Below are 24,037 nucleotides of genomic sequence, written 5' to 3'. Positions count from 1 at the left end.
TATCTGATCTGATGCTCCCTCTACAAAGGAAAAGGGAGGGGAGCCTGCAGCAAAAACGAAATGACAAAAGGCGGGAGGAGGGGGAGGGGATTTGCAAGTCCCAAGCAAGGCTGAGAAAGGGAAAGAGTAGGATGAGCTGTGATTGTTACCTCAGTATAGTTTCATGGCAGACAGAGGGCCAAAAGGAACTGACAGCCTACTCATCTTTTGCAAGTGGCAGCATTTTAAGAGAAGCTGATTTGAATTTAAGCAAAATAAGCAAACTCATACTTCCCACTAAAATATAATTTTGAACATTACTGGGGGATTGCTTATTTTATAAAATTCCTTCTGTTTATTTTATCAAGTTATAAAATACTATCATTGTATTATTTGCTTTACAGATTAAATTTTATTAAAAAGGCCCAAACCTGACCCCAGTTACATCATTTGTTTTATTCATTGCACAAATCTGTGCTATTTTAAGGGAACTTGATATTGTAGTTTGAGAACTTCATCCTAATACATGTGAAACTCTTCTTTTTCTTACCAAAAGACCATTATTACTTCTCATACTAATAACACAAAGTTTTATTCCCCTGACTTTCCTATAGCCAGAGAAATTTGTTAGAACTGTGGAAGGAGGATCTGACTTGAGCTCAAGAAAAGGATAGAAATCTAACAAAGAAACATATAAATGTTCCCTCCTAAAACACAGCAATTCAAAAGAATAATCATAAATTAACTTATTTTCTAGCATCAATTTAGCTATTTGTCCTCAAGTTTAATTTTTAGAGGTTAAATAAGACATTACAATTTAGCTGGTATTACACATTGCTTTCAGTAATATGGTTTGCTAAATAACCCACATTAACTGGATTTATACAGCATGTTAAGCTAAAATTAGTTTTCTCTAAACCTTAACTGGCTGGCTTCACTCACCTACCAAACCAAAATCTTAGCATTGTGTGTGAAAGCAGCTTATAACCATTGGTAATTTCTCAATGTGAGTCAAAACTGCTGACTCCTAGATATTATTGAAGCAGAACGATGACGAGATGCAAAACAGCAGGAGAATAAAATAAGCTACTTACTTACATTGCCTATGTGCTGAGATATTACAAATCAAAACTGTGGCTTGGTCCAGAAGAAGGAAGCTTTCTACTCTGGCGAGTACGCAAAACATAAAATAAAATTAAGAATATAAACAGTTAAAATTACAGCTAATCCTCACTTAAAAATGGTAATTGGGACCAGCAATTCTGTCACTAAGTGATGCTGTCATAAAGCATGTTACAATTTACAACGTCAGCTGCAACAGTCCCGGCTGCTATTGCTAGGGGAATCCTATGCAGGTTTTGTGATCTTGCCATTTGAAACCTCCTGCCAGCTTCCCCCACTGAAACCAGCAATGAAGGTCACAAATGGCTATCACTTGACCACTGTCACTTTGTTGTACGCCACTTTGTTGTACCGCAACTGTTGTAATTGTGAGTTGGTTGCCAAGTACCTGAATTGAGATCACATGACTGTGGGGATGCTGCAACAGCCACAACTATGAGCAAAGCCGGATGTCCCCCTTGTTTGGTGCTACGGTAACTTGGAAAGGCCATTGAACGAGGACTATCTATAACCATGATGGCGAACTTATGGCATGCCAGCCCAGCTCTACCACACATTTGCGCGTGCCCCCAACCGGCCACTTGGTCTTTAGATCTCTGCCCACATGTGGGGAGGGGGGTACATGCGGGGAACACACGAGTGCATGCCTGGGGGGCCGGGGGACATGCGTGGCGATGCAGTTTGGTGCAGAAGTCTTTCCAGGCCCAAAATGGGTCACGGGAGGGCCTCGCACGGCACCCCATTTCGGCTTCCAGGTTGGTGGAGGAGGCTCCAAGCCTCCTGCACCAACCTGAAAGCCAAAAAGGGGCGGGGAGGCCAGGGCGCATGCACTGGGGGGGCAGGATGCATGCATATGAAAGGCTCACCCGGGGGTGGGGCGCATGCATGGGGGAGGTGCTTGCATTGCATTTTGGGGGTTCGGCCATGCATGCATTCATTTGCGCACTCATGCGTGTGCTTTGGGCACTCGGCACCAAAAAGGTTAACCATCACTGACCTATAAAGTCAAAACTTAATTACAAATGCTAAAATTGTCTAACTATTAAAGCTTAGCAAAAGATAAGCTGCTTTACATTTTTCCTAAACATAAAAGTAGAGAGTCCAATGAAACTCCTTCAAAAGCATGTGTTATGCCTGGAAGCAATTCAGCAGGAAGATGGACCAGAAAAATGGGCATCTTCAAAAAATCAGATCTTAAAAACCAAATAAGGACTTAACAGAGAGGTAGTCCCTTAGTCAGTCTGGCCCTAAACTGTTTAAAGAGTTTAACATTCAGGACAAACAACTTACAATTGTCCCTGGTAAGCAGTTAACAACCTGTATCATATTATCAGAGGAACTGAGGCAAATAACAAAATGAGCATTGCAGCATTGTGACATTTTTGTATGTGCGCTGTGACATTGCATGGATATACATAAGGGTAGAATTTGCATTGTGACATTGTAGTGTTTTTTTTAACCATCTTAGGGGGAAAAAAAGATTCTGCAGATTCCTCTGCAATATGACCTTATGCTTTGTATTGATTGGTAGATTAGTTACTGCATTTTTTTTTTATAAACAGCAACCTCTGGACACTTTTGAAGGATATCTTCAAAACAGCATGGGTAGGTTGTAGTGAAAGCAGGCAATGAAGGTGTGGTTAATCGCTAAGTCTAAGCAGCTCAGTTATAGCTGGTGCACTTGGCAGATTTGTGCAAAAGTATTCCTTGCCATAGCTTGTTATAGCTGTTGAGCCTAGTGACAGCTGAGGATTGGTAAATATTCCAAGGCTGCAGATCTGCTTTCTTGTGGAAAGGCAACCTATCTAAAAACAGGTTGAACTTTAATCCATAAGTGACATTTCCTATTCACCAATAGTTTCTATGTTTGCCTGGATTTAATCAATCCATGGATGATGAATATATTGCCCCTGACTTTAAAGCATTCTTTTAAAATAAAAAGTAAACACTTTTTGTAAAATACCTGACAATGTTTAGTAACGATGTTTTGTTTATTTTTTTCTTCCAGGAAACTCAGGCATATATGAATGTCTTTTCCTGTTTCTACCACACAGTATTTGATCCTTCCAATAGCCCAATGCAGCACATTATACTTAAAAAGAGTGGCTGGTCCCAGATGACTTTTGCGAATAAGTAATTGCTCATAATAATGTATTTGGTTTTAAACCACTGCTTGAATTACATGGAGCAAGATCAGCACTCACTATAATTTGAGCACAGACTTAAATAATAAGTTCTTTCCCACCAAAGTATTGCATTATGTTTTTAATATTGCATTATGTTTCCAAAGGAAGGTGTTGCATCTTTGAAAGACAGAAATGTCACCCTTTAAATATTGTTAAAACTTATAAAACATTTCAAAACTGTGTTGGATATCTCTAACCACTGGCCATTCTCTTATCCTACTAATCTAGGCTAATGAAAAGAGACACAAATGGAGCAGACATTTTAAGTATACATATTTATCTTTTATATAAATTAATGTGTTATATTCAGTGCGCAGGTGGTCAAGAATGGAGGCGAGGCGGCAAAGTAAAGCTAACACTTTTATTCTAACAATGGTTGCCAAACGGGGCTGCTAACACAGAGCCCGCTCAGCTGATGGCAACGGGGAAAATTCCACAGCTCTTTTATACTGAGCTGTCAGACGTGGCAGCCAATCACATTCGAGCATAGCGCCCTCTAGGAAGCGGACCAGAGTGGAGACTTCTGAAAACAACAAATAGAAATATGTTCTCATGAACATAGGTGATGCTTCCATTCATGGAAGTGTCTGAGATCCAGTGAAAACTTCTAATGGGAGAAAAAGAAACAATATGCAACCATTTTACTTTTCCATTTCTCCCTTCCACAAAGAAGTCAACCAAAGGCTTGACGGCTATGGCCGGGAGGTCTTTTTATCAGGTTCGCCTGATTCGCCAGTTGCGTCCCTTTCTGGATCGGGACTCGTTAAATACGGTCACTCATGCCCTCGTCACTTCACGCCTGGACTACTGTAATGCTCTCTACATGGGGCTCCCCTTGAGGAGCACCCGGAGGCTCCAGCTGGTCCAGAATGCGGCCGCGCGGGTAGTTATGGGAGCAGCATGGCACTCCCATGTGGCTCCCCTCCTGCGCGAGCTGCACTGGCTCCCTGTGGTCTTCCGGGTGCGCTTCAAGGTCTTAGTTACCACCTTTAGAGCACTCCATGGCTTAGGACCGGGGTACTTACGAGACCGCCTTCTGCCACCAATAGCCTCTCACCGCCCAGTACGCTCCCATAGAGAGAGACTTCTCAGGGTGCCATCAGCCAAACAGTGTCGACTGGCGGCCCCCAGGGGGAGAGCCTTTTCTGTGGGGGCACCCACCATCTGGAACGAGCTCCCCCCAGAGATACAGAAGATTCCGGATCTGCGCACTTTCCGCCGTGCCCTCAAAACATTCCTGTTTCAGCAGGCCGGCCTGGCCTAACTTTCCCTTTATATTGCTTTCGATTTTATTTTAAACTGGGATGTCTTGAATTATCTAGGACCAGAGTGTTTAGTATATTTTAATTGGTTTTTGTTTAATTAACATTTGTATTACATGTATTTTTTATCGTTCGCTGTTCACCGCCCTGAGTCCCTCAGGAATAGGGTGGTATATAAATTTAATAAATAAATAAATAAATAAATAAATAAATAAATAAATAAATAAATAAATAAATAAATAAATAAATAAATAAAGGAACACAAGCAAGGTTGTGCTGGAAAGGCTGTGAAAGAAGATGATCTTTATTAGTTTTTTACTAGCTGGAGAAGTAACGAAATAAAATAGAATGAAAATAGTTATTCTGACTATTGACTCTGACATATATTCAAGGTTTTGGGGAATAAAATCAAAATATTTGATTGAAATATTTAAATTATTTTATAAAGAGGAGCTATGGAATGTAGACAGTAGAAAGTAGACAGTGGAAAGACAGTAGTAATAATGCTTTTCTAAACCTGGTGTTTATATACATGTTGCATTACAAATATATGTTATATTACATCTCCACAGAGGTGGTATTCAGCCGGTTCGATTTGGTTTGGGCAAACTGTTGGTGGAAATTTGGCCAAGGTTGCCAAACCGGTAGCAATGGCCGGCTGGCCACACCCCCAAACTAGTCCCGATTGCCGCTCGCTTGCCCCGCCTGCCATGTTCGTTGCTGCCATGTTCTTCGCGCACGCGCATCTCATTGCCTTGCAAGTCCAATGGGATGTGCATGCATGAACGTGGCAGTGACAGCAGCAGCTTTTTCCGCGACCTCTGGTACTTTTTGGGAGGTTTATTTGCCAGCCACTTTCCAGCAGTGACGGCTGGCTGGGGGCCGCCAAAAACTCCAGTCAGTTTGCCTTCCGGACTCTGGACCAGCCACCATGGAAGGTAAGCAGCCTGAACAAAGAGGCAGTGGTGGGGGAGAAAGAGGGTTTAAGGCCGGGGCCACTAAAGGAGGGGAAACGGGGGCAACTGGCGAAGGGAGGGTGGATAGGTGGAAATTCCAAAATGTTTCTACCTTTTCCTATGGGTGTGGCTAGGTGGGGGAATCATGTGACCGAGTGGGCATGTGTGAAATCAAGTTGGCCACGCTCACTCAGTCACATGCTCCCCCCCTAGCCACACCCACCGAACCGCTAGCAAAAAATTTTGAAACCCACCACTGCATCTCCAGCCTAACATTCCCTTTTGGGGAATCCTGAGTCTCCCAAATGTGTGCAATTTTAAGTTTAAAGTATTAGTATTTACAGTTCTTGGAAAATAAATGTTGGTCATCTGTTCTAAATCTTAGAAGACCAAGATGTCAATGTACCAAGTTATCAGTCTGAAATACAGTAGTGTTTCCAAATCTGGGCTTGCAAAAAAATCAGACACCACTAGATGGCAGTAAAATATTAGTTTTCTTTATCTCTGCACTTCTGCCATCTCTTGACCACATAGATTTTTGCATCTCAAATCTGGCAGCTACACTCTTGCGATATCAATTATATCTTTTCAGTAACATGTACAGTATCTGTTCCTGCCATGGGACATATATAACTATTGCCAAAAAGAGAGCGCTCGCGTGCCACCAAGTGCCGAAAAGGAAGCACTTCGCATGCTCGTCAGGGTCATGACCAGAAAGAGGACTGCCCGGGGGGCATGGGCTCGCCGGATAAGGTACTTCCAGTTTCTGGCATGTGCATGCGCACTGGCAAACAAGTCTTCCGGTTACTGCCGCACATGCACATGCGCAGATCAGCTGGCCTGCATGCATGCTCACGCTGCAAAACAGAAGATCAGCTCTTCCAGTTTCCTGCACTGCCACATGCACAAAGGCCAGCTGATCATCACATGTGCATGCGTGCCAGAAACCTGGAAGAGGAATGGGCAACGCCACACGTGCCAGGCAACATGGTTCCGCGTGCCACTTTGGGCATGCCATAGGTTCACCATCATAGAGATAGACACATTATGTTAGGGCATGGTTTGCTTAACCCTGATTTCTTGAACCCCACATGGTTAGGCTCATATAATATTATAACCCAAAATCAAGCCACATTTTTTATTCCTCATACTGCTTTTCAGTCACGCCATATAAAATTATTTTGATTATAAAACAATGCAGAAAAATTATGTTCAGTGACTATTCATTCAGTTAGTCTCTGAGTGTGAGGGTATAAAGCAAATTAGTCACATTAATGGCACCCAAAGCAGACAAGTTGTTCACTTAACCTCCTCCAGGCATACTTCAAATATGTTGGTGAGGCAGTATAGAATGGTTTTTTTTTATTTTTATTTATTTATTTATTTATTTATTTATTTATTTATTTATTTATTTATTTATTTATTTATTTATTTATTTATATTTATTTATTTATTTATTTTTATATGCCGCCCTTCTCCGGAGACTCAGGGCGGCTTACAATGCGTTAAGCAATAGCCTTCATATTTTTGTATATTTTATACAAAGTCAATTTATTGCCCCCACAAACCGGGTCATTTTACCCACCTTAGAAAGGATGGAAGGCTGAGTCGACCTTGAGCCTGGTGAGAATTGAACTCGCAGTAATTGCAGGCAGCTGGATGTTAAATGCTGCCTTAGTAGGAGGCATTAGCCTCCTACGCCACTCAGGCTCATCTCCATCCCAAATCCTGTAAACTCTGTCTTGTTTTTATGTCATGTTTCCAAGTAGAGCTTTTATGCCTATAGCTGAAATCCAGAATTTACATGTCATACATATCACAAGATAAAATTACAAACTACTGTTCTCAGTCCCTCAACAGCATTGCTGATAGTTGTGGATACAAGAGCTCTGCCTTCTTTTCCCACTGTACAGCTAATGTTCACAAGAAACTAAAATTTGGTGATGGGTTTCTGGGGGAGAGAGAGGAGGTTAAGATGTGTCTGTGAGTGAAACACAGAAAATATAAAAAGGTATGTGTTCATAGATATACGTGGGAGCCAGAGCTCCAACCTTGTAGGGTATTTGGCGATCAAAGCCACAAATATATCCAAACCTTGTAAAATTAAGCCACAGGTTCCCATACTGTGAGCCATGACCCCTAAGAGGTTGTGAGCAAATTCAGTGGGTGGGGAAAATGCAGCTGCCAGAGCCAATAGGGGAATGTGCTTCATCATTGCTCAGCTGTTGGCTCAGCTGTCCTTCCACCCACATAGGTGATGCTGAATGATTCTTGCTTCTTCCTCAGCTGCTCAGCCTTCCTTCTAGCCTCAACGCTCTTCTAGACCATTGGGCTAGAAACAGTCTCAGCAACATCATCCAGGAAAGGTTAGTAGAGAGGCTAAGCCTGCCTCCATCCAAATATGAAACTGCACATAAGTCCATGTTGTCATGTATACACACCATACCCATGTTGCTTGGACTTGTGCATTTGGTCATACAATATCCTAGGGCAGGGGTCTGCAACCCTTAAACACTGAGAGAGCCATTTGGACCCGTTTCCACAGAAAACAAAACACCGGGAGCCACAAAACCCAGGTGGGCATTGCCAACTTGACATCTCTCCCCCACCCAGTCACATGACTCCCTTAGCTACGCCTACCTAGCTGGTCATTAGGGCAGAGAACTGGTTGTTAAAAAGCACAGGAAACCACAAAACCCTTTTGACATCTCTCTCTCTCTCTCTCTCTGTCTCCCCCCTCTCTCCCTATCGCCCCCCCTCTCTCTTATGCAACAGAATTCTCAGAAACGATGAGGATGACGACAACACACAAGATAATGAGATTGTATAAAAAGAAACAGGCACTGGAAAGTCCCCTCCTCCTCGCATTTAACTAAGTCCTGAAGAAGGATCATTAGTGGAAAAACAGAAATGTGTGTGTGTGAGAGCAAAGATGTGAAAATTTAGTGAGTTTATTTTGCACTTTTTTTCTTCTTCATCATCATCACTGTATCATTATTATTATTTAAATATTACTTTATTAGTATTAATGCTATTGTTGTTAGTGTGCTTTCCAATGTGACACCGATGAAAATGTTATATAGTACATTGAAAAAAAAAATTCTACACACTTTAGCCCATCTCAGCTGGCCCTCTCCAGGCCACTTGTCCTTTGGCACAGCTCTCACATTACCATCCCCAATGGGCAGCCACGTTGATTTTCTTCCAACTCCTGTATCCCTAAATAGAGAAACTGTTCATGCTGTTATTTCAGTTACCCCGAATGGGAGAAGTGGCTGTCCTGAGTCTGCTCTTTTTTTGGAATGAGGATTCTGTAAATATGCACCCAGTTTGTGGAAGAAATACCTCTAGTTCTTGTTTCATCTGGAATTAGGAAAGTGGATGTTGCCCAAGACTTTTGTCTGTGATCTGTCAACTCTTCCTTTTAGGGAGGGATCACCTTAAATAGACTGAGGCTGTGCTGATTCCTATGTGGTATCCAGTGTATTGGTAAATTGTATTCATGGGAAAAGGGGGCTCCATATAAATTCCTGTATTATTTTAGGGGGATCATGGCACCATAAAATTTGAGAGTAACTTGGTTAAGTGAACAAAATATAATTACACATCATGCAACATTCCATTCCCACCAGAAGATTGTAGTTTAAAGACTCTACTGCTGTTTTGAGTACAATTACTGTGAATAGGAGCCATGAGCACAGTGAGATTAATTTGTAAGCAAACATGCATTTGATTGGCCTGTATGTCAATGTTAAAAGCTGATTAAACAAAAAGATACCATGGCAAATGGGAATTTTCCCAGGCATTTTAATGAAGTGACAATGCAGACAAATGTGAGAAATCTTTTTTAGGAGGTTTTTTTTTTAGAAAGAAACATTTTTTTATTTTTTTTCCTAACCCCATATTATTTTCTTAAAAATTCATTTCATTTTTAATATTCAGTACATAGTAATATTTGACCTCTAATATAGTACTAAAAAGCAATAAGGTATTTCCAATTATATAAATATTTGATCTTGAATATATCACATCAGGCAATTAGGTATAACTAGTAATTTTGGTAGATTCCCAAATGCAAAAGGATTTCCTTTATTTTCAAGCCAAAATAAACTAGGAGGCCAAAAACACTGAGTATTTTCAGGAATTGACATTGACAACTGACGAAGCACCGGATTGTTTTGGCATGTAATTCATGTAGCTAATCTTTTCAGGACTAGATTTATGTTATTTAACTGAGTCAATTTACCATGGTAAACTAAGAAAAAGTTCCGTCTTGTTTTGTTTCGTTTTTGCTTGCTTGTTTTGTTGACTACCCACTACGACTGCTGGAAACGGGCTGAATGAAAGCATATGATTTAAACATTTTTAATGCATTTTAAATTAGCTGAGGTTTAAGTGAGTTGAAATTAAATCTCTTCCAGTGACCTCTGTGGATCTTTTATTTATGTTAATGTCCACTCTCCCATATATTTAGCTCAAAAATATATTCGAGCTTTTTACATTTTTCAAGGAGACTCATTAATTTCATCAGATAGTATCCTGCAAGGTAGAGATTGAGACACAATAAACTACATCAAGAATTTGTTCTAAACCACAGAACATTGCAAGAACATTATTCATATATTGGAATTTATAATCCATTAGGATTTCCTTGCCTTTGGTGCCATGAAATAGAAAATGGGATATGTGTTTAATAAAATAAGGGAAAGTTTAATAAGATACATTTGTGATCATTTATCTATTCTATTGTAGCTAGGCTCAGGTTAGAAGAGTTAAGATTAGCTCAGCTTTGGCAAATAACATTATAAAGATAAATCTCTGCTTCTTTAACAAACTATTTAACCATTTATTTGAAGAGTTCATTGACTCATTTGAAATCAGGCAAAACTTTTTGTGAACATCATTCCACAGACAGAGCACTACAGTTCAAGAACTAGCTTTTTTATTAACACTGTACAATAATCTAGAATCACTGGAGGAAAGACTTAGAAAATGATGTTTGGGCATATTTCTGAAAGAATAGGCTACCTTTCTGCATGTTCATCATCCTTTGGCAGTATAAATATTTGTCATATAAACAACCTTCCATTCTATATTCTGAGTTCCTAGGAAAAAGTCTACCTTCCAGAAGTCTTGGCTATTTGTTTTAGCAGATTCTATCTCTATCTTATTAAAGGTAATCCTCAACTTGTGACTGGTCACTGAGCAGCCATTCAAAGTTCTGACAGATTTCCAAAATGTACTTGCAACTTGGATTCAAAATTCTGACAGCTGCTCTCCACCCAACCCCCAACCCCATAAGTGATTGCATTTTGGGTGCTCAGCAACCGGCCCTCATTTATAGTCATTTGCAGCATCCTGTGGTCTCAAATGTGATTTACACATTTTTTTGGGGATGGAAACTGGTGATTACTTCCAGCAAAAAACACCTATTTTGGACATTGAGTTTGCTTAACGACCATGATTGTAAGATTTATTATTGTAAGCTGCCCAGAGTTACCCTGTGGTAAGATGGGCAGCCAATAAATTTTATAAACAAATCTATCCATCCATCCATCCTACCACTGCAAAAATGTCATAAAATCAGGTTAGTCACATGGGTGCCTCATCTTACAACCATCATGAGATATGACAAAAATTCCAGCTTCCGTTATAGTTGTAAATCGAGGACTACCTGCATAACATTTTCTAATAGTTGGACCAGTCTGAAACAGAACGGTCCAACTATTCTCTGAATTGCATTATGTACCCTAAAATAGGTTGAAATAAGATTATTTAACTGAGTGAATTATTCAACTCAAGGGGCAGAAGTCTTCAAAGAATTATTTAAAGCATAGGATTATTCAGAAAAATTATTCAAAGAGAGAGAAGTATTTTCAGGGATATATATTTATATAGTACAGAAAATTATCCGTCACTATTGCATTCTATATTTGACACTATAATAATATTTGACACTAATATAATAATAGCATATTATTTTTAATTGTATTTTCCAACTTATATTCCAGCTGTATATTGCAATGTCAACATAAACATTATTAACATCAGCAATTACAGGAATATTCTAAAGATAAAACAAGAGATACCAGTGCTATAGTCAATAAAACAAGATGCCATTGCTTTTTACTATTTAAATCAGAAAACATTTTAATACTTTATTAATCATTTATGTTTACGACAAGTTAGCATTATGTTGCTACCAGAGGAGCACAGGACAAAAATATTAGTATTTTTTAAATTGTTACTCAAATGCTTTCTCAATATCTGGTCCATTGTGCCCAAATAATATGTGCCCAGCATTTAATTTCTTAATTATTGGAGAATCTATGTATTCATGAACATAAATACATCCATGTAGCTCTGAGTTTCCATGTATTTTTGTAGAATTGTAAGCCACAGCCGCCTATGGAAAGTTCAACAATCACATTGTGGTCATTAGCTAGAGCACAACTGAACTTCGACAGCAGCACATGAACCAGAAACCAATGCTATGCACCCAGTAACTATAGCTTTTTCAAATATTACTCTGGGCAATGAGAAAGTCAATGTCAGCCCCCAGGGGGACAGCGTTCTCTGTGGGAGCGCTGACCCTCTGGAATGGGCTGCCCACCGGCCTCAGGACAGCCCCTGACCTCCTCTCCTTCTGCCGCGAATTGAAGACGTCGCTTTTTCACCAAATGGGCTGAATCTGTAGGGGAGATTTTTTAATAATTTTAATTAAATTTTTAATTAATTTTAACTAATTTTAAATTGACCTTGATGTTTATGTAATTTTTTTTTGTTCCTTCTTGTAAGCCGCCCTGAGTCCTTTGGGAGAAGGGCGGCATATAAATTACATAAATAAATAAATAAAATAAATATTAGGAGACAATGTTAATGCATACCCAAGTGTCAACAAGGAGGAATCTGATTGTCTTATGCATGACCAGCACTGTGCACAGAAGACAACTTATGAACACTGCATATGTGTTGGAACAGCAACCTTCAGAATTCCTGGCCAATATGAATAACCCCAGGCACCTCAGAAAGTTATAGTCCCAACAAATTTATCTGGAGCAGGGCTGAGAAATAAACATTTGAAATAATGAGGAACTTATAATTGCTAACTAAAAAATTAACAACAGAATTAAATAAAAGTTCATCAGAACAAAGAATATTCCTATCAAAGTCCTACATTGTTTCCGAATGGAAAACTTCCTGTTAGTATTATAATTTGAATTTAATAACAGTTAAAAACCATTTCCAATTGGGAATTTAATTTACCACTGGTAGTACTGGCAGCAAGCTATTACCTAGTTTCTGGATCTCTCTAAGTAAAAGCAGACACTTCACAGGGTGTATTGAAATGTGTATCCCGAAAACTTTAGACAAAATAATAGTATATGTTTCTGTCTTCTAAAACATCCCACCTCTAAGTTGTTTGCCCAGAGAATAAATTGAATTAAAGGCAGTTGGGATTCAAAGTTAAATCACATTATCTATTGAACTTAATTTGAGCTATTGGCAAAAGTAGGGGATTTACATCAAATGCAAAACGATAATCAACAACTGTGGTAAGGATTTAAAATAATGTTCATCTAATTCTCTCATAGATTTCCATATAGACAATATGTGAAATGTGTATGCAGAGAGACTCAGTAACAGTAACAGAGCTGGAAGGGATCTTTTGGAGGTCATCTAGTCCAACCCCCTGCTCATGCAGGAGACCTGTACTAGGGATTCGAACTGCCGACCTTTCTGATCGCCAAGCTCAGTGTCTTAGCCACTGAGACACCTAGTCAGGATCAATTTGCCTCTTGTGCAGAATATAGTAGAGTTTATAAACCGCATGTAAAATGCCAACCTTACTATGGATTAATAATGGAGAATGGCATCTGAGAATTCCTTTTAAGAGCTGAATATCCAGATGTGTCTGGATATGTATATCAGATGCATGTCAAGCTGTGTTCCAAAGTCAGAAAGTCAGTGCTGGTTTGGTTCTGAAATTCAGACAGCATAACTCATTAAACTGAAGTGCATTTTTCGATGCCTACCAGCAACAGAGGGAGAAAACATATACGGTAGTGGCATAGCTGAAGTATTTTCTATATGCAGATATGGGGCTCTAGGGCTCAATAGAGAAATATATTTTTAATAGCGGGCAATCAATACCTCAGGTACTTATGGAGCCCATGAAGGGCAGGTACCAAATGCTTTCTTTTATCATCACGAAACTGGATACTGCACATATGTTATTAAGAAAAAGGGCTTCCATTGTAAATTTCATAATAAAGATCCCACTTAATTTTATCTTTAAAGTTGTACATAGCTTTGTTACCATGAAAGGGGTTGGGAAAAAATTATTTCTTTTTCAGTTGTTTCCCTTTCCTTAACCACAGTACAATGCCATCCCAATAATCGATTCTTTCGGTGTTTTCACTTGAAATTTGACAGATCATTTGAGAATAGAATCCGAAACTGTAGAATAGCCACTTACAATGCCACTTCTAGTGCTCTTGTTGATTAAATTAGCACATAGATGATGCTTACCTAAACTGGGTGACCTGAGAAGTCCACAAAATGGTGATGCCAATAATTTTCCTTTGTAGTCCCCCAACCATTCTTGGAGCTAAGCAGACCCCCCTCTGGCCACTACACTGGTCAAAAACAGAGGCTTGCAATTCACACTAGAACAGCTCTCAGAGGAATCAAGCAGCAAAGAGTGGGCCTCCCCAAAATAGATCACATACAATCTCTTTGAAATAAATCTTAGTGTAGAAATTATTTAAGATTTCATAAAAGCCTTTTAAAGAGATCCTAATGCTTTTGGTCTGAGGTTTTCAGAGCTGACAAAATTCATGATATGAAACGAGTAAAAGGTAATTAGATTTCAGTATGGTACCAATTTCACACACTGAGATTAAGAGTTTGTAACTGCTATTGCCTCTATAATTATAGAGAATAATACATGAAATTATGTTTGGTATGCATGTAAATCTATGCTCCCAAAAGAGATATTTTCTTGGCAATGTAACACAGCCCTTGCCTTTTGATATTCCGTCTGTTACTAATATCTCTCTGTCTTCCCTTACAGTAACAGTGAGAATATCCTGAAGTAAATTTTCTTAGCAAAAACAGCTTGGTCATTTATATCGTATTACCCTACACAGAATAGTTTTACTAACCCTTAAAAGCTAAATAATGTTAAAATAGTTATTTCCTAAATATCAGGATATCTACAAACCTAAGCAGGCAATATAGAATTTCTACTACAATTAAAGAGGTTCACATTTTATAAATATGATTATGATCACAGCATAATAGAAACTAGAGAGTGAGTTTGGTGTAAAAGTTAAGGTACAAGGCTAGAAATGAGGAGACTATGAGTTCTAGTCCTGCTTTAGGCATGAAGTAATTTATATCATATTACCCTACATAGTAATAGTTTTACTAGATGACTTTGGGTCAGTCACATTCTCTCAACCATAGGAGGCAGACAATGGCAAACCACTTCTGATATGCTTGCCAAGGAAACTGCAGGGACTCCTCTAGGAAATTTCCAAGAGTCAACATTGATTTGAATACATTCACACAAAATAGAAACTAGCACCAAAATCTAAAATACAAGTACTCTGAAATTAAAGGGATTTACTTGTTCCATATTAGACATAACATTGCAGAAAAAATTCCTATACTAAATCGTTTATTAAAAACTATCAAAGGAAAACCCTATAATATTGTTTTCATATTCACTGCTTACTGAGATTACACTCTTACATTTCTTTACTGGTTGATTAATCATGTTTAAAAGATATCCATGTCTGCAATTTTGGGAATTCTTTGACACCTTCCTTGAATCAAGCTCCCTTTTTTTAATCTCTGAAAGTACAAAAATAGCAATAAAGTTGGCAAAGAAGTAATTTGATTCACTTTAATCACATTTAAAATGGGTACTTCTACATTCCACTTAGCTAGGACTCCAGAAAAGATGATGGAATTGTTCCATGAATTACATTGGAACAATTAATTATAAAGAGGAAGAAAAACATTTTATAGCTGGTTCCCAAGTAGAATCTGTTTGCAGAATTAACTCAACCATGGTTATTCAATTCAGCTTTCTAGATTTACATCATATATAAAACCACAAACTAATCATAAGGATTAGATTTTCACAACTTGCTAGGCAAAAATATGATAAGACTATTGTGCTTTATATACACACGTGAAAAGTCAGATATAGCCTTATCAGATCTAACTGAGAAGCCTTCATTTCAGAAGACAATATAATACCTAATCTAAATCAGGAAGAGTTTTAAAAAAACAAAAGAAATATAGGCACACTTGGAACAAGAAAAAAGTTGCCTCCCTAAACACATTTTAAAATTTGTTGGTTTTAATTAGCAAGGGTAGAGTTTTTAAGTTAATGTGTTTAGTCGGTTCGTTTTAATTTTCTTGCTTTCATCATTGCTGTATTCTAGTACTTCCCAAACATGAAAACAATTATAAATTGCTTTACTCTTTCATCTCCTATTGTTATATGACAAATGCTGAGGAACCATGGAATGAATTATCGTTTCCTACCACCAAATAAGCAACTCAAAGAAGGAAAGAAAAACACTTTCATTTTTTCAAAGCTAATAAATTTATTTCGGATTTTTGACATGTGCTGTAGTTAGTATGCATATTAAAGTTCTACAGCATTTATTTATGAAATTTATATATTGCTGCAATTCAGTTGGACTGTAGTAGAACATAATCTTGAACCCTGGTTAAAATACAGTATTTCAAGAAAACTCTGCCCACAGCCTCGAGTTTGATCCTGATGGGGCTCATGGTTGCCTTAGCCTTCCATACTTCCAAGGTCAGTAAAATGAGGACCCAGATTGTTGGGGGCAATATGCTGACTAAGCAAGTTTATAAACTTGCTTAGATAGGGTTGAAATACACTATGAAGCGGTATATAAGTCTAAGTGCTACTATTGCAATTGCTATTGAGACAGCAGCAAATTTGATTGAGTTAAATAGGCCCATTGACTACATTCCGCTTATTTTTTTCCATTCTGATGCTGCAAGTCCTCCTCTTCAGCTCAGATTGAACTCAGCTCCACTATAGTTAGGACATGAAAGTTAGGACAGCTAGGACCGCTCATTGCTCCAGATATAAGGCTCTCATACAGCCCTCAATCCCTTTTCTTAGACTACTCTTACTATTTGTTAGGATTTCAAGACAGTAGAACATAGCAGAATGATATATAAGTTGTGTTCCTGCAACATATTAACCCATAATTAAACAAACCATGGTTTACAGTATTCAAGTAATCCAATTTCTAGATTTGTGCAATGCAAGCCATAAATTAACTACACAGACGAAGTTCATCCCCCATATTTGAATAAAAAGGTTATTAAGGATTCAACATAAATAAACCCAATATATAGTTTATAGTGGCATCTGTGGAGGTAAGGATTGTCAAAATCTGCAGAAGGGAGATAGATTCAATGGCGCAATCTAAACATCAACACTTTTCTACCTGTATTAGTGTTACCTGCACATACAAAAGGGGCAGGGCTTCTATTGTGATGCCAAACACATCATCTTTCAGATAACAGTCCCTGCCTTCCTGTGAACACCCTTGGTACTTTATGATCATCCATATACAGCTTCCTTTATTTCAATGAATTATTTCCTGATGCAGGCCAGTTTTTTTTTAATTGCTTTATCAAAACTTTTGTTCCTTTAATAATTCTAGTGATAGTCAATACTGGAATAAAAATCATGTACATTTGTCCCAAACATCTGCTCTTTGCTAGGGTTCACAGAGTACACTATCATAGGATAGCATTCTTCAAACTGCTATCATGTATGGGACTCACTTTTTCAGAATTATAGCCACTGGCCACGCTAATTGGGGATTTTTGGAGATATAGGCCTCAACCTATCCAGCGGGCATAAGCTGAGGAAGACTACTATGAGTTGTTTATAATGCTTTCCTATCTTCGCAGCTGCCATTCCTCTTTCTGAGGCCTAACCCAGGTGTCAAACTCGCGATCCGTGGGCCAGATGTGTCATGCGCTGGCCATGCCTACCCCGGTTTTAGCGAAGGGGGAAAAAGTCACCATACGTCACGTGACGACAATGTGATGCTGCGAGTTTGATACCCCTGACTTAACTGATTAATGCATTAATCTACTGATTTTCTTCAAACCTATTATATTGAGAACTATGGCACAGTATCTTGTGAACACTTGACAATTTTTACTTATTCTTTTGATTCAACATCACATTAAAATTTGATTTTGCCTTTTCTGATGGACAATGATGAATTATGGAAGAGTGGATAAAACTAATAAAGCAGATCAAGTCTTGACCTGCACATACAATTGAATTGACATATTCCTTTAAGAGCACAGAATGATCCATCTACCAGATGCATTATTGTTCCTATCCTCTGTTTTAACTGACAGCCTCCAATTCAGAGTAATTTGTATGAATGTGTTTGCCATCTCTATAAATGCAAGCCTAGCTACTAAATTGTCAAGAACAGAGGGTTAATGTAGAGAAGTTGCCATAGGCGATTGAATAAAATTAACCCATACTCTGACAGGATGACACTCTGACAATTTAATTGCTGCATCCCATCTATAATTAAATATTGCATCTAAAAGCAATTACGAAGTTGGAAAAAATATAGGGCTAAACCTAGATGCAAGAAAATCACAAACAGCTTTAAGAACACACATCATTATTTTTCAGATGACACAAAGTAAAATACTACAGATGTAATGAAGTACTGTATGTTCCAACTCAATTAATATATGGGATTCAATAAACTGGGAATGAAGATCCTGTGACTCTCAGAGGTTGCTGAATTCCAATTCCCCAAAGTCTCAGCTAAGGTCTAGTGCAGCAGTTCCCTTGGGGATATCAGAGACTCTTTCTGGGGTGGGGGGGAGGGGGTATACAAAGCCAAATAAATATGTTAACATTTCTCAATTTTAATTTCTAATTCAGTAGTACAATAGTGGTAGATATAACTCATATAAACCAAAATTCAATCATTGTTAAGTATGTAAAGGAGTTCTGAGAATGAAATGTTTGAGAACTGCTAAGAACATAGGTATCCATTAGAAGGCACATGATGAACGTTGTGATGCCTTTTATATGCATTATCTCTAATGTTCATAAGGGATAGAAACTTGAATTACAATACTATTTTGGTCATTTTGATGAAACCATTGGATGCTGTGGATGCCTCTCTCTGGAGTGCACAAGTCCCTATGCTTAATGTTTAGGGCCTAGCATTCTTATATAAAAGTGATAAGAAACCTGTGACCTCCTAAGTATTGCTGAATTAGAAATCCAGGTTTCTTTCATTACTGCCCAAGCTACCTCTAGATTTCTGTGCTTGCTGTAAGACCATCTTTATTCTTACACCAGTCAATTATGGGGTTCAAGCACACCTTTAATTTACATTGGTAATACAAAGTTGCCAAGGTCACGCCGCTAATGCTCAAGCCTCACCTGTGGGATTATATTTCTCAAGAAACTTTCCAAAATTTCAAATCAGATGTCTTCTGGCAGTAGCACAAATACCTCGGATTATAGGCTTTATAGGTCTTGAACAGCTATTTATTTTATTAATCACATTTATATGACCATCCATGATCCATCCCACAAGAAGCAACTCTGGGTGGCATTTGCAACACTGTAAAGCATGATCACTGAGTAGAACTTCTTTGCCTAGAAGCAGAATAGCTATCTATTCATGAGCTTTCCAAGAGTATCTGTCCGAGTCAAGCTGAAGATAGAATGTTGGGCCCAAAAGACACTTCTGTTTCATGAGTGCCTTTTGACCATTAGGTCCACTTGCAAATATGTTAATGCAAGATAGACAGCAAAAGATAAAAGCCTTCAACTGAGCTCATGCAGATTTTACATTGATATTTAAGGACAAGCGAATCCAAACTTCACTTTTTGAAATGCCCATAAGTAACAGCTGAAAATACAAGAGAGAAGAAATATCCTTACTACGAAGCTCATGAAAAGAACAGTGAGCAGAACTCAGCTAAGGCAACACCCCCTTTCATTTCAAACTTCCTTTCAAATTGATATCCACCTTCACAGCAGGGTTGAAAAAATATATGGCAGCTCCTTTAGCTGAAGAAATATGGTATCTCTCTAGGTTTATGAGCTCTGAGTTTTATCTTACAGGATTTGGACCATGTGCTCACTTTCAGTTTTCTGTGCTCTCTGTCCTTTCCTTTGAGGCAGTTAAGGTCACAGCTGCTTGACTATACAATAATCCAGTGTTTGAGCAGACATTTATTTTTAAACTTGTCCACCCAGAAAGCCAGAGTTAAAAAAAGAAAGAAGGCAAAATGAACACTCTTTCAAAAGTTACAGTGTGGATTTTTAAAAAATTCAATAAAATATTTTTGAAGGAAAGAATTGTAATGTAGTTTTGCAAGGAATATTTAGTTTGCAAGTGAGGTCAAGAGACAGAGCTAACCCTGTTTTTTTTTTCCTACCCAGATGCTTAAAAAATAAGAATTCCACATCAATCCAATATCTCCATGCTGTGAGAATGGAACAAATCTAGGGGAAAAGTATAATATTCCAAGAAACTGCAGCACTGTACAACAGTGGCCTCATGCCTGATATCTTTCAAACACATCAACGGCTTTGTCCATTGGAAGATGATTCTTCATCCAAAACGGGGATGAAGGTGTTCACTTGAGGCTCTTAGTAAACTTTGTTATAACATTCTCTCATTCTCTCTTTGTTCTTTGTTTTATTACAGAAAAGCAGTCCTGCTGCAGTGGGACCTGTCATCCATAGTAAGCATGTTTCTCTGTAGAGCATAAATGCTGATCTCTAGCACTTTCCAGCATAGTGGCTGGTAACTAATTTACAGATATATGACTAAGCTAAGTTTCATTCCCCAATCAAGGTTTGCTGAGCTATGGCTTGGTTCACACAGAATTCTAAACATCACTTTCTTGTCCAACATTATTATTGAGCTCATGCATCATGAGAGGCAAAAATAAAGCTCATCCTATTATGGCTCAATGTAATATATCTTTCCCCGGTTGAAAGCCACCCTAGATGATTTTAATCAGTCTCTTTCAGATTAAACTCCTAACTAAACTCACGGAATTTTCAAATAAGATAGCGTGGACAATACATATTGCCTCAGGCTCTTTATCTCCTAGTTAGTCACTGATTTTATTTTCATTTTTTCCCCTGGATACCATCAGCTGTCACAAGCCATTATAAATCTGGATGTGAAAAGTGCACGCACATTAGCTCCACATAAGGAAGGGAAGTGCGGTTTGGAAAACTACACACATAAACACAATATCAGATCTCCCCATTAGGCTGTGAACAGATAGCGTAGCCATTCCCAACCACGTGCCCTCCACGGCTAAAAATCAAATACGGCTTAAAAAAAAAAACAAACCCCAAGCGGGGAAGCGCATTCTGGCAATACATCTGTCCATAACTCTCTATGCAAAATTCGTGCTTATTCTGCAAAATTCGTGCTTATTCTGCCACTCCCCCCCGCCTCCCCCCTTTGCTCTGGTGTCTCCTCAGCTAATTACTAACTCGTTCCCCTCCGACCCTGCCGATTCCTTCTCGTTATGCCCAACGTCGGAACCAACCGATCTCGCACACAAAGCAACCTCCATCCTTACAAGCACTGGGCGGCTCCCCGCGCCCTCCTCGTTCTCGGTTGCACACGCCAAGAAATGTGGGTTGTCAAAAAGCATATCCTACCAGGCCGGATTGGGGGGATGAGGGGCGGAGGAGAGAACCCGTCTGGTCCTCGTCCCTCCCAGCCAGTCAATTCAGCGCCTTGCCATGTCTTGAACCCGTTCGCGGTGGGCGCGCGCGACCTGCGAAGCCCCTACTCGTTCTCTCTCTCTCTCTTTTTTTTTTCCCCCTTTCTCTTTCTCTTTCTCCCTGCCGGTTGAGCTACAGCCGTGCGGCAACAGCAAAGCGGCGGGCAAATATATATATGTACATCCAAGGGACAGTCGCGCAGACTGCAAAGAGAGCCAGTTGCACCAGTCCAGAGAAACGAACAGCTGCAGCGGCGGCGGGAGCACCAAGCAACTTACAGGCTTCACTCACCCTCGGCCACTCGCTTTCTCGAGCGCGCGAGCACGCGCGCGAGTAGATCCCGAGCTCGCGCTAACCTTCCTGCATGCGCCGGCTCAGCAGCAGGAACTGCAACAGCGGCGGCAGCTGCCACCCGGAGGCAGGCAGAGACGGCGGCGGCGACGGCAGCTGGTTGGGGCACGGAGGCGCCTCTCCTGTGTTTCAAGGCGGCCGCAGCACCTGTGACCGCTTGTCACCTAGGAGCGCCCGCCTTCAGCGGCGCTTTCTCCTCCTCTCTCTCCTCCCTTCACTCTCTAGTAGCTGCGTCGCCCCCTGACGGGGAAACTGTGCGGTCTCGACGCCAGCCTTACCCAGAAAAGGGAATGGGAGACGAGGCGGCGGCGGCGGCTGCTGCAGGCTTCGAAGGAGGTTGCCTCTTCTCGCCTCGTCAGCAAGAGCAGCCCCGCTGAAAGAATGCAGAAGGAGCCGAGGTCCCGGCCTTTCTGAAGAGAGGCAGGTCGGCTCAGTTGGCAGCAAGCGAGGCGCTGCCTCCGCTTGCCTTAGGAGCGAGCGGCGTGGCCTAGGGGTTGTGTGGATGCAGAGGGAGGACGACCCCGGCACCGCGCTACTACAGGACTGAGTGGCCAGAGGTGGAGTGACGTCATTGGGTTCTGGGCTAGTGAAGTCTTTACTTCTGGGACGAACTGGGCGGTAGGAGAGCTTGAGGATCCTGCTAGGGAGAGTACAATAGAATAGCAGCCTCTAATCACGTTGGAAATTGCCTCTTAACTACTTCTACACTATTAGAAACCTTCACACCCACAAGTTTGAGAAAATGAGAATGGAATGGTATGGAATAACTGAGTTGGAAGGGACCTTGGAGGTCTTCTAGTCCAACCCCCTGCTCAGGCAGTATACCATTTCAGACAAATGGTTGTCCAATCTCTTCTTAAAAACTTCCAGTGTTGAAGCATTCACAACTTCTGGAGGCAAGTTGTTCCACTGATTAATTGTTCTGACTCAGGAAATTTCTTCTTAGTTCTAAGTTGCTTCTCTCCTTGATTATTTTCCACCCATTGCTTCTTGTCCTATCCTCAGGTGCTTTGGAGAATAGTTTGACTCCCTCTTCTTTGTGGCAGCCCCTGAGATATTGGAACACTGCTATCATGTCACTCCTACTACTTCTGTTCATTAAACTAGACATACCCAAGAGGATAGTCCTTCAAAGGTTTTTATCTTTTAGGTGGGTAGCTGGGATCTTGCAGGCATATTCCTTTCTCCCTTGGTTATTGACATGCAATGGAATGTAGTATTGGCCAATCTCTCCTTACTTTAAAAGTTCTCAACTCAGTACCAGTTGGAAGCAATTACCAATATTCCAGTAATGTTCTTGACTTGCTCTGTCATGCCTTCTTTTGGGGAAAGACTCATGATCCAAACCTAAGTAATACTTAAAATCAGGGGAAGAAACTTCAAATACATTCCATGAACATAAAGTTTTAGCTGGATTCTGATGCATACAACCACCACTGTCAGACTCCAGGCCAGATGCTTCACATGCTGGCCATGCCCCCACCTCAGTTTAGCAAAGGAAAAAATCCCGATACGCCGCAGTGATGACATGAGTTTGACACCACTAGTGTAGTGATAGTGATACAATAGTAGAATTGCTAGATTTAATCACATTCACACAACCACCATGCTTTCCATCTTAAATTCTGTTTCATATCTTGCCTTTACATTATGAAAACATCTCAATGCATAAATAAATATTGGTATGATTTTGATGCAAACAATTAAAGTAAGTTATAAATAATATAGGTATGACTCCAACTGTATTGATAGTTTGCTTGCACTTGATTTAAAAAAATACTTGAAGAAAACATTCACTTTCATATTTTTGAATCAATTCACAAAATGAAACTTGAATAGTACTTGAAATTCTCAATCATTCATATTTTTTTTAACCAAATACAATTCTAGGGTTGCCTAACTTCAGAACTACTCTGGGTTGTTTACAAATTAAAAAGAGACCTCATAACATCAAAAATGGCACTAGTTATCCAGAGGATACACCCTCTTTTTCACTTAGCACCCAATTTAAAGGGGTCTGACAATCCCTCTAGTTTAAGACCTGGAAAAAGAGCCATGCTTTGAAGACTCTTTTAAGACAGACAGAATAAGAACAGTTTAAATCTCGTCTGGGTTGCTCTTGCAAAGGGCAAGTGCTACTACAGAGAAGGCACATTTCCTGAATCCTGCTAAATGACAATTTAATTGATGGAATCCAGAGCATGCAAATCTCTGATTGTATCTAGTGGGAAAGAACCATGGGAATACATGGTCTCTTAGATAATTAGGCCCTATGTAATGTAATACTGTATGAATGTTAATCAGTACCTTGAGTTACCTATAAGTAACCAGTGCAGCTTACATTTGACAAAACCTGAA

At 39.6% G+C, this 24,037-nt stretch overlaps 1 protein-coding gene across 4 annotated transcripts in view; it reads right to left on the bottom strand.

Annotated features, from left to right (window-relative positions):
- CDC42EP3 (CDC42 effector protein 3) overlaps window positions 1-22,142 on the bottom strand; it is a 38,163-nt gene extending 16,021 nt beyond the window's left edge. The window contains exon 1 of one of the 4 annotated variants that reach the window (XM_034428143.3): window positions 21,958-22,142. The gene's annotated coding sequence lies outside the window, so the exon portion shown is untranslated. Of the gene's footprint in view, window positions 1-21,262; window positions 21,888-21,957 lie in introns of those variants that run through there. The other 3 variants (XM_034428142.3, XM_034428140.3, XM_034428141.3) reach the window with 3 other exon arrangements.
- Between the last annotated feature and the right edge of the window lie 1,895 nt (window positions 22,143-24,037).

The sequence above is a fragment of the Pantherophis guttatus genome, chromosome 1, assembly GCF_059756535.1.
Source record: "Pantherophis guttatus breed Tessera chromosome 1, ASM5975653v1, whole genome shotgun sequence".
Lineage (NCBI taxonomy): Eukaryota > Metazoa > Chordata > Lepidosauria > Squamata > Colubridae > Pantherophis > Pantherophis guttatus.
This window is presented reverse-complemented; position numbering and strand designations above follow the sequence as displayed.